Source organism: Corylus avellana, chromosome 8 (assembly GCF_965113065.1).
Source record: "Corylus avellana chromosome 8, dhCorAvel1.hap1.2, whole genome shotgun sequence".
NCBI lineage: Eukaryota > Viridiplantae > Streptophyta > Magnoliopsida > Fagales > Betulaceae > Corylus > Corylus avellana.
The window spans coordinates 20,233,868-20,244,701 of NC_142497.1; the positions used below are offsets into that span (position 1 = coordinate 20,233,868).

General features: G+C 34.9%; 2 pseudogenes; one reads left to right on the forward strand and one right to left on the reverse strand.

The window, feature by feature from the left end:
* Positions 1 to 433: 433 nt before the first annotated feature.
* On the forward strand, positions 434 to 2,073 carry LOC148584246 (pentatricopeptide repeat-containing protein At5g59600 pseudogene; annotated as a pseudogene).
* Positions 2,074 to 4,205: 2,132 nt separating this feature from the next.
* LOC148584247 (receptor-like protein 49) lies at positions 4,206 to 9,629 on the reverse strand (annotated as a pseudogene).
* Positions 9,630 to 10,834: the final 1,205 nt, after the last annotated feature.

Below are 10,834 nucleotides of genomic sequence, written 5' to 3' on the forward strand. Positions count from 1 at the left end.
ATGGCCAAAAAATTAAAAAAAACGAGTGTGACTAAACCACCCCTAATGGTCCAATTCAAGTTCAACCACCCCCTAAATGGCTGAACCACTCCTGACCATGTGGAGTGGTTTGGCCAACCTCATTTGGCTGATGGGTAGGTTTTAATCTATTTTTTAATTTTTTTTAATAAAAAAATATTAATGCTTCTTTTGTCATCTGAGGTATATTGCAATTTTTTATAGTTTGGAGGGGTTGATGCAATCTTTAAGTCAGACTTGAAGGACATTGCAAATTGCCTATTAATTTGAAGAGAGTATGTCTAATTTTTTTCAGAAAAAATAAAATAAAATCATCGACCACATTTAACTATATGGCTAACCAGTTGTAGGCTGGCAGCCCATGGTGAAAGACAAGTTGAAGTCACATGTCATAACGCAACGACCTTTGGAAGAAATGGTCTATGCTTCCTCCCCGCGTCTGCACCCTCTTACATCAAAGCCACAGCCTTCAATTTTTCAAACATCACACGGCGTCTACGATGAACTCATGGACATGTACGCTGGTGGTCGAGCGTTGCACTCGGGAAAAAAACTCCACGCCCACTTCATCATCACTGGCTTGGCTCGTTTAACCCGTTTTGCCGCCAAGCTCATTGCCTTCTACGCGGGATGTGGAGAACCTTCCTATGCTCGCAAACTGTTCGACCAAATTCCCGCTACAAATGCACGCCGCTGGATCGTCCTTATCGGGGCCTACTATCAATACGGCTTTTATGAAGAGGCTCTGGGTCTGTTCCGTGAGATGTAGGGGCAAGGCCTGAGACCCAACGAGTTTGTCATTCCCAGCACTCTCAAAGCCTGTGGGTGCATCTCAAATAGGGAAACCGGGGAGAAAATACATGGTGTAGTTTTGAAATGTTCGTTTGAATCTGATGCTTTTGTTAGAAGTGCATTGATTAATATGTACTCAAAATCTGGTTTAATTGAAAAGGCGAGGCGAGTATACGATGCAATGGTTGAGAAGGATTTGGTGGCTTTGAACGCTATGGTTTCGGGCTATGCTCAACATGGGTTTGCTAAAGAAGCAATGGACTTGGTGGAAAAGATGCAGGCTTTAGGAGTCAAGCCTAATGTGGTGACTTGGAACACCTTAATTGCTGGGTTTTCGCAAAAGGGTGATGAAGTAATGGTCTCTGAACTTTTTAATTTGATGCGCAGCAATGGGGTTGAGCCTGATGTGGTCTCTTGGACTTCGGTTATATCAGGGTTTGTGCAGAACTTTCGAAATGAGGAGGCGTTTGCCACTTTTAGAAAGCTGTTGGATCATGGGTTCTATCCGAAGTCGGCTACAATAAGTAGTCTCTTGCCTGCTTGTGCAACTGCGGCCAATGTGAGGCGTGGGAAGGAGATTCATGGGTATGCACTGGTGATTGGAGTAGCGGATGATATATTTGTAAGGAGTGCCCTTGTTGACATGTATTCAAAATGCGGTTTTATAGCCGAAGCAAGGAATTTGTTCCATCGGATGTCTAAGAGGAACATAGTTACTTGGAATTCAATGATATTTGGGTATGCTAATCATGGGTATTGCAATGAAGCAATTGAGCTTTTCAATCAGATGGAAAAGGAAGAGGGAAAGAAGCTTGATCATCTGACTTTCACAGCAGTTCTCACAGCATGTAGCCATGCTGGAATGGTTGAACTCGGACAAAGTCTGTTTCACTTGATGCAAGAAAAGTATGGGATATTTCCCAGATTAGAGCATTATGCATGCATGGTGGATCTTCTTGGTAGAGCAGGAAAACTTGCTGAAGCTTATGATATGATTATGAAAATGCCGGTTGAACCTGATTTATTTGTATGGGGTGCACTATTAGGGGCATGTAGGAATTATGGGAATGTTGATCTTGCTAAAGTAGCAGCTAAGCATTTGTCGGAGCTTGAACCTGACAATGCAGGAAACAACTTACTATTGTCAAATTTGTATGCTAATGCTGGGAGTTGGGGAAATGTGGCAAGGTTGAAGACGACAATGAAGAAAAGGAAGTTTAGAAAATTTCCAGAGTGCAGTTGGGTAGAGGCAACCTGACACATGGGCATTACTTTACAAGAAGCTGTACAAATCTTCATCCAGAACAGAAGGAATCTTGGGGTTTGATGCAAGTTGCAATTGATCATTAGGCTCGTGCTAGCTTTCTTCTTCTAAAGTTTGCTCGCCAGAGCTCCCCTCTGAATCTTTTTACAGATTTGCTTTTGGGTTATCCATGGTTTGAGTTCTAACGACAGTTTCCAATGAAATCTACAGCAAGATGACAATTGTCCATCAGCTGACTCTTATGGACAATCAATCCTCTACAACCAAATTGAAGATGGGAGACAAGAGGGGCAATTTAAGAATTACCCCAAGGTGTTGGGGGGTGAAGAAGTCGACAGTAGAAAGACATACACTCAAGAAACTGCTTAGAAAATAAAAATAGCATGGGAAAATTGTGAAGGACAGAGGAGCATGAATTTCTTCTACAATGTTTGATGAGCCAGCTGTGCTCATTTGAGGTTATAGGAATAGCAGCTGCATTTTTAATTTATTTTAAGACTGCCAAACCAGAATGGACAGGAAACAAGACTCCCTGAGGAGGTCAGTGCATATTAGGTGTTTGAAATTCTTAAGAGGCTGCATTAGCTACTGTCATTAAGGTTATGTCTTTGTTTTTCCTGATAACAAAGTTATTGTTCTTTTCTGGAGATTCATCTAAAACTGAATAGCCCCAGGCCCCCATATGCAATACTTTCCCAATCCTATGGTCTAATTTGAACTAAATAAAGAGAAGAAGATTAGTGAAGCCAGAAACTATTTTCATTCATATGTCAAGGAGAAGAGGAGGTCGTTCAGCAGTTGTATATATTCAGATCAAATATTTTTATCTGTATGTTGTTGTTTGTGCTTCATTAGAGTTAGAAGAGATATTCTTCCTGTATTATGTGTGAAGGCTCAAAGACCTGTCGAAAGAGTGAAATGGAATAAAGCAGTGCGCTATCAACCAAAACTCATACAAGTTCAATTCATTAATTATTTACTGAGTAGGATTCAGTCTGACATGCTTTTCAAGCATAAGCAACACTAAAATAAAGCACTAAATAGGAAAAATAATTAGAATTATTAAGTGGTACATGTCTATGAAGAGGTACACTGGTAATCATCTTTATTGATAGCTTGACAAAAGTACTATGAATTATTAAGTACCCTGGGAGAGACGTTACAGACTTCAGCAAACTCCCTCCAAAGTAAACTTGGAGCAACATATCTCTGCAAATGAGGCATACCTTGGTGTAAGTCAGTATCAACCGAAAGTTCTTTTACACAACCTAACGCAATTTTTAAAAACGCACTTATTGAAATCGCAATCTCAAACGGGCCCTGAATTAATGCAAAATGAACCGTTATATTGTCATCCAATACCATCTAAGAGAGAACACTAATCAATTATTGACCATGAAAAATATATTGTTAATACCATTCAAACAATTGAAACTAATTAAGCATGGACTTAGTCCTTTCAGTCAAAAGCCATTTCTCCAACGCCTCTCTGATTCTACTCTTCTATTAGTATTGTTTGGACAAATTTCAAGCACTAGCACTTGGGGAAGACTTCTTCATCCTTACAGAAGTTGACAAGTCTAATATCTAGCCCTACAAATTCTCTAGCCCTTTCACAAAGCCTTGCTCCTGCTGAAAAATGACTTCTACAACAGGAGGTCTAAAACATACGGTCTGCAAATTTATTGAGTGAAAAAACATTTCTAACTTGTACCGCTAACTTAGATATACATAATTCATTTGGCTTCGAAGCCACTGTAGTTCTTCTTTAAGTTTTAGATCTTTTAACTCTTCCAAGTTCAGATATATAAACTGCAACTAATTATTAATATAAGATACAACTAATTAACACAGAGTTGAAAACAAATGGTCATAGGAAGCCATTTTGTTCAAGGCATCCCGGATTTCCCACGGAAGCCCACATTGCGGAAAATTCTCGCAAATAAGATGCTTGGAAGTGTTGGAAATTCCTCTTTTGGGTTGCTATGAAAAGCTACATTTGCCATTGGAGTCATATATACCTTAAGAAAATGCTGGCATCCAATTATGTGGATCCATTTCTCATCTTGATTTATATTGATGAAGTTGAAAAGGCAAGAGTTTATCATGACAAACCTGGAGGCATTGCATCTCATAACGAAAACTCGTTCCTCGGCTCTTGATTTCTGAATGCTTGTCTTCGACGATATCCTTTTCCAAGATATAGTTGAGGGAAGATCTGAAAAATAATATCATCAACATGTTTATAATACCATATCCTCCACCTCTTCCAAAACATAAGGGGCCCAATTACAACTCCAAAGCCAAAACAAAATCCCACTTCAGCACTTATGTAATTCCACTCAATCACAATCCTAGTATTCAAATGAGATTCTTCATTTGTTGGAGGTGACAATAGTGGCTCCGCATAACTACATTTTGATTTCAAAGGCAAACCACATAATCTCTCGTTTCCTTTAAAGGAAGTTTCCGAAAATGTAGCAAATTGCTTGATGAATGGAATATGTCCCACCAATTGATTGAAGGAAAGGTTGAGAACTGATTGGAAAATAAGACCATCGGTAAGTTGCATAGGAATATTACCAAAAAGCTCGTTGCTTGACAAGTCTAGTGACTCAAGATTACTCAATCTCCCCAAAGATGGTAGAATTTGGCCTGTGAAAATATTATGCGACAAGTTGAGAATATATAGGATTTTGAGTTCTCCCATTTCTTCAGGTATAGGACCGTCAAAATCGTTGCAAGAAAAGTCAATAGTTGTGAAGATTGTTAGGATCTTCACCAACTCCACCTCTAAACCCTTGCTAGTAATTCTTACCGAGTCTCGATAATAAAAATTGCTCGTATCCATTAGGTAACTAGGCTCTAATTGGACCTCAGGTGCACGATCTATCATTGCCTTCCAAGTCAAAAGTAGCATTATTGGTAGGTTACTAGTAAAATTGTTTGAAGCCACATCTACAATTTGAAGCATCGGCTAGGTCACATTGGGCCCTGGATCAATAATGGGCCCATAAAATCTGAGGAAGATACCTTGGATGTGGTTGTTCCCAATGTCCAAGACCTCCAACACGAAGCAATTGGACAAAGATTTTGGTAACCATCCTTCTAGTTGGTTTTTATTGAGAGCTAAAGTTTGTAAACAACAATTATCAGGAAATGCATCAAGAATTGTGCCATTGAAGTTGCTTGTCCTCAAATTCAACACCTGAAGAATCCCACTCATCTCAATCAAGCATTGGGGAATTGTACCATTGAAGAAATTATTGGACAAATCTCGAAGTTAAAGATTTGTTGCATTGCATATTGATCTAGGGATGCTCCCATATAATTTATTTCTTGAAAGAAACAAGAATTTAGTTGAAACAAGGAACTGACCGATGCTTTCTGGTATAACAAAATGGAAACTATTGCTCGAGAAATCCAAGTATGAGAAGGATGTAAAGATGATTTTTCTTTGGAAATCCAAGTATTTGACAGACGAAATAATTGGGAGCTGTCCTTGGAGCTGATTGGAGCGAGGGTTTAGGCTTTTAAGAGAAACATTGAGGATAGGTCCTGCCAAAGTCACCAAACAATTATAAGAGAGATTTCAGTCATAAAGATGAGGAAGTTTCCAAATCCAGTTGGGTATCTCTCCGTTGTTTGAAAGGTCTAGAGATAATAAATCGGATTGGTTTCTCAAGAATTCAGGAAATGTTTTCAACTTGCAAGAAGCAAGATATAATGTTTCAAGGGGAATAGAGGATAACGAAATGTCAAAACCATTATCTTCATCAATCAACAAGTTGATGTTAGAAAGATCAAGGATATTAAGATCTTTTAACTGCTGATCACACTAAGGTCTAGGGAGTTATTAAATTTGTTTGAACCAAGTGATAAGGCTTCAAGACCTCGAAATTCAAAGATCGACATGGGTACTAGCCCTTCCAATTGGTTGTTACTCAAATCACGACTTTTTAGTTTGTAAGAAGACGCATTGGAAAATTCTTACTGGGTGGGGACACGTTTTTAGGACGCCGAAATTCAAATAGTCGCCGATCGTGGCAAGAAGATTCGTAACGAGGCAAACGTTGTTTTGTGTTTGGTGTCTTTTTCTCGTGAAATTGACGAATTTGGGCCCCACTACTCTAATAATGCTTTGTTTGTTCTTTGTTTAGGTTAGGATTAGGAACGTGCTGAGTGTAATGCAAAGTTTATTTAAAAAAAATATATGAAAAAATTCCATAAATTTTCTTGGAATTTCATTTTAATTTTTGAGTTTTCAACTTAAGCAATTAATTTCCTAAATTTTAAATTGTAAATAGTTTCCTTATAAAGCGATGTCAAATTAATTAAGGGTATGTCACCAATTAATTAACACATAGTGACTTTTTGTTTGACATATCATGTTTTTTTTTTTTTAAAGGGAAGCATTTCATACTCATTTATTAATAAAAGGTTGTAAGCAAAAAGTTCTGAAATAAATCATAGCCGAAGCTAAAGTTACAGTCGTCACCAACATACCAAATCAACCATTACAAAAACATCCGCTAACCCATGACTAATCATCATGTTTAATATCAAATCTGCACCAAAACAAACACCATCCAATGCATAGGTAGCACTTATTTTTTGGCCTTGAGAGCAAAGAACCCTCAAGCCCATGCTCATCATGTGTTAATTATAAGTGCAAGTGCCATGCACATAGCACAACTAGTGGTCATCTTTATTTATTTATTTTTTTTTAAAAAAGGAAATAAATTCGAAATTGAAAAGTTAAAAATTAAATTAAAATTACATGATAAGACTAAGGACTAAAATTGATTTTTTTATTTCTCCCTTAAAAAAAAATGGTGTGTTGGTTTAATGGTCACGATTACGTCCAAATACCAAGTCATATTGATGTTAAACGGCATAAACTTTTGTGGGTTCAAAGTACTTGCGATTTACAAGTTGTATTTGTTTTAATGTATATGGTGATGAAGCATGCTGGTGTGAACGAATAATTAAATGTTTTTTGTGAAAATGTTGATGTATATGTGTGAACAGATAACGAGCTGTGGTTCAATAATGTATTAAATTAAGATAAGAAGTTAGGAGTAAAGCAAAATTAAGTTCAACTTAATCTTCTCACTCCTCACATTTATTATACCACACTGTATCTCATTAGACAGTAACGTTTTGAAACGGTGCGTTACGATAGGAGTAGGAAGATAAGGAAGAATATTAGGTATTTTTTTGGTATTTTATTGAAAATATCCCCCCCTTTTTTTTTTCTTTTATCTTTTTGTTCATTGAAGGGACATTGCTATTCCTTATATATGTGTGTTTTTTTTCTTGTGAGAACAATGTGATTGTAATAAGTCCATGTATTGTCAAAGCATTAGATCTTATTTGGACCGTGTAATATTCCCGTAACATGCTTCATGTTGATTGAATTAGAAAATTAATTAAATAATTAAATTTATTGTTATTTTCAACTTAAAATTTTCAAATAATTGATCATTTAACATAATATTAAAGCAATTTGAACTCAAACTTTATCTCTGCAATTCACTTCACATTAATATTTTATGTCTTGCGACTCATTAAGAAAAAGTTTCAAGTAATATTAAAAATTATATTTTTATCTCATAATTATCCAACAATACTAATGCGGCAACCTCAACCAACCCGGACTTATTGGAATTGACACTCAAACATTGTATAATAATTATAAGAATAAAATGTAGTTTCTAGTATTACGAGAAAGTTTAACTTCACATTTTTATTAAATATTTTACGTGTTAAGTCACACTTAAAAAAAAGTTTAAATATGCATAAAAATTATTAAAATATTAAATATAATACCAACATTATGAAAAAGCTAAAGGCAGAAAACGGTGAAAAGCATCTTATTGTCTTTGTCAATTTATTTATTTTCATTTGATTTGGGAGATGGTAGTAAGGTAAATATTGTAGTTGGTGTGGGGTTGGATGGATGACTGATAAAAAGCGAAAGTTGAGTTTGTGTGTCTTGTTTCCTTAATATTCGTAGAGAGCTTTTGTTGAGGTGCACGCGTGAAGCATGTCTATCATTGCAACTCCCACGAGATGCGCCGGATTCCATTTTCTCCTACTTTTTGCCCTATAGTACCATAAATTATCATCAAATATTACACCTATTTTTTTTTTTTTTTAGCAAATAAATTTTCTCCAATCCAGTCTGAGCGAAATATTCTCTAACTCATTTAAAATAGTGCAAAGTGTCTACAAACATTTAAAACACATATTAAATTATTAAGATCATTAATTGCAGTTTACTAACTTAGACTAACGTTTTAAATGCTTATACACAGTTGACACTATTTTAAATGAGTTGAAAAATATTTTCTCCAAACTAATTTAGAGGAAATTTCTGTCCATTTTTTAGTATATCATCCTAAGCTAATTTTCACTTAGAGTGAACATGTGGTATTTGTCTTAATACAATTCGTTGGGATAATAAATTAGCTTAGGGCTCAAGTTTAAAGCCCATTTAAAATAAAAGGAAAATTACAGTTTAGCCCTTTAAAGTTGACAGCGTTTTTCAATTCGAACACTAAAGTTTCAATTTTTGCAATCCTCCCCCCAAAGTTCCAAATTTTTCCAATTTGACCAATTGTATCCAAAACTTCCCATATTGTCCCTAATTTTTTTTTTTTTCATAAAATTTTTTTTAAAAAAAATTCGGGGTGGTCGTAGCCACCCTTTGCCCATCTGGCCATTTTTGTACCCCCAAATTTGTATTTTTTTTCATAAAAAAATAAAAATCAGGGGCAATATGGGAATTTTGAGATAATATTAGTCGAATTGAAAAAAATTGAAACTTTGTGGGGGTGGATTGCAAAAATTAAAATTTTGATGTTCGAATTGAAAAACGCTGTCAACTTTGGAGGGTGAACTGTAATTTTCCCTAAAATAAAAGATCCACTCAAAAAACTAACTATATAACAAGAATTAAATGGGTCTCGGTCCGTCTCTTTATCTCCACATTCCATTGTTCTTCCTCTTAAGCACTGTATTGAGTTAATGATCAGAGTGTCTTCGATCTCTTGAGAGATAGATTAGCAGCTTGAGAAATATTTTTTATTTTCTTTTGTCTTTTGGTTTCTCTTCTAAAAAATTATTGACAAACGACTCCAATCCACCAACATTTTGAGAGCATTATGATCACTTCTCTCTTCTCTCCCCTCAAACTACACTCTCTGAGCTCCTCCTCCTCTGAATTTCATTTTGTCTCATTAAATAAAAAAAGAAAAAGAAAAAGAAAAAGAAAAAGTAAAGTAGAAAGACGAGTATAATATATTGACTGACCCAGCCAATGAGATTGACCTCAATGAAAAGGAAAAGGTCAAGAAAAACCCGTAACGTGCTTTATGGTCTTTGTCTTTGAGGTAATTGATTATGCCCCTCAACTTGTTTAATTATAAGCACCCAACAAAGAACAAAAATAAAAAGTCTATAAATTACTCTATTTGTGTCCAAGAAAAGAGAAGTTGCTTTTCATCAAGCCTTTAAAAAGCAGCTTGTGACCAGTGGCGGAGCCAGCCATTTTATATTGGGGGTGCCACTAAATATTTTTTTGCGTCTTACAAATTTTATTTACCCTAAAAATTTGGTAATTCACACAATATATGTATTACAAAAAATATCTATAAAAGTTCATAAATATGTGCTTAAATTAATATATTAAAAATGTAACATGTCGACATTATATCAAAAAGATAAAAATACAAAAAAAAAAAAAAATTGTCTAGAATTTTTTGAGGGTGCCGTGGGTTAAAACAATTTTTTGAAGGTGCCGTGAGTTAAAACAAAAAAGAATTTTGAGGGTAAAAAGAATAGAATTTTTTGTAAAAAGATTTTTTTTTCTTTATTTTTTATTTTGAGGGTGCCGTGGGTTAAAACCAAAATAATAATAATAATAATAATAATAATAATAAAATTAAAATCCTTGGGGGTGCGGTGAGGGGCAACGTGGCTCCACCACTGATTTACTTTTTATATCATATCATTTATTTTTTACTACTATTCAAATAAAGAAATCATTACAAAACAAAAATTTTCACTTTTTAATATAATTATTTTTACTTTTTTATACTAATTATTATTCTTTTTTTTTTTTTTCACAAATTGATAACAAACAACTCCTAGGTTTCGTTTGGCAAAGGCCTTTGAGACTTGATACTATTATCTTACTTTTTCATTTTCTCAACATTCTTACTTTTTATATTACACAAATCACTTTTTATTACTGTTAAAAAAAAATCATTACAAAATAAAAAAGTTTCACTTTTTCATACAAAACATCCATACTTTTTCATTTTTCTAAAAAAAAAAAAAAAATTTCTTTTTTTTTACGTCAAAAAAATATATTTCCACTAAAACCTCTAAAGCCTTTAACAAACGGAAAGTGAACCAATTATATACACACATTTCATTCCCTTGTTTGACAAGTTGTGTTGGTATGGGAATAGAATAAACGTGAGTGGCATTGGTCTCCTGTTATCACTCATTTCTTGAAATTATCTTTTACTGCAATAATCGTATTGGACATGACTTTTAAAAAAGAAGTCCTCCACTACCCCTATGAAAAGGATATGCACGAAAGAGGACTGTGAACAGTACATGCACGAAAGAAGTCCTCCACTGTTTCGTGCCTCACGAAAGAAGTCCTCCACTACCGGTGGTGGAGTCAGTCATTTTATATTGGATGTGACATTAAAAAATTTTTTGCGTCTTAAAATTTTTTTTTAT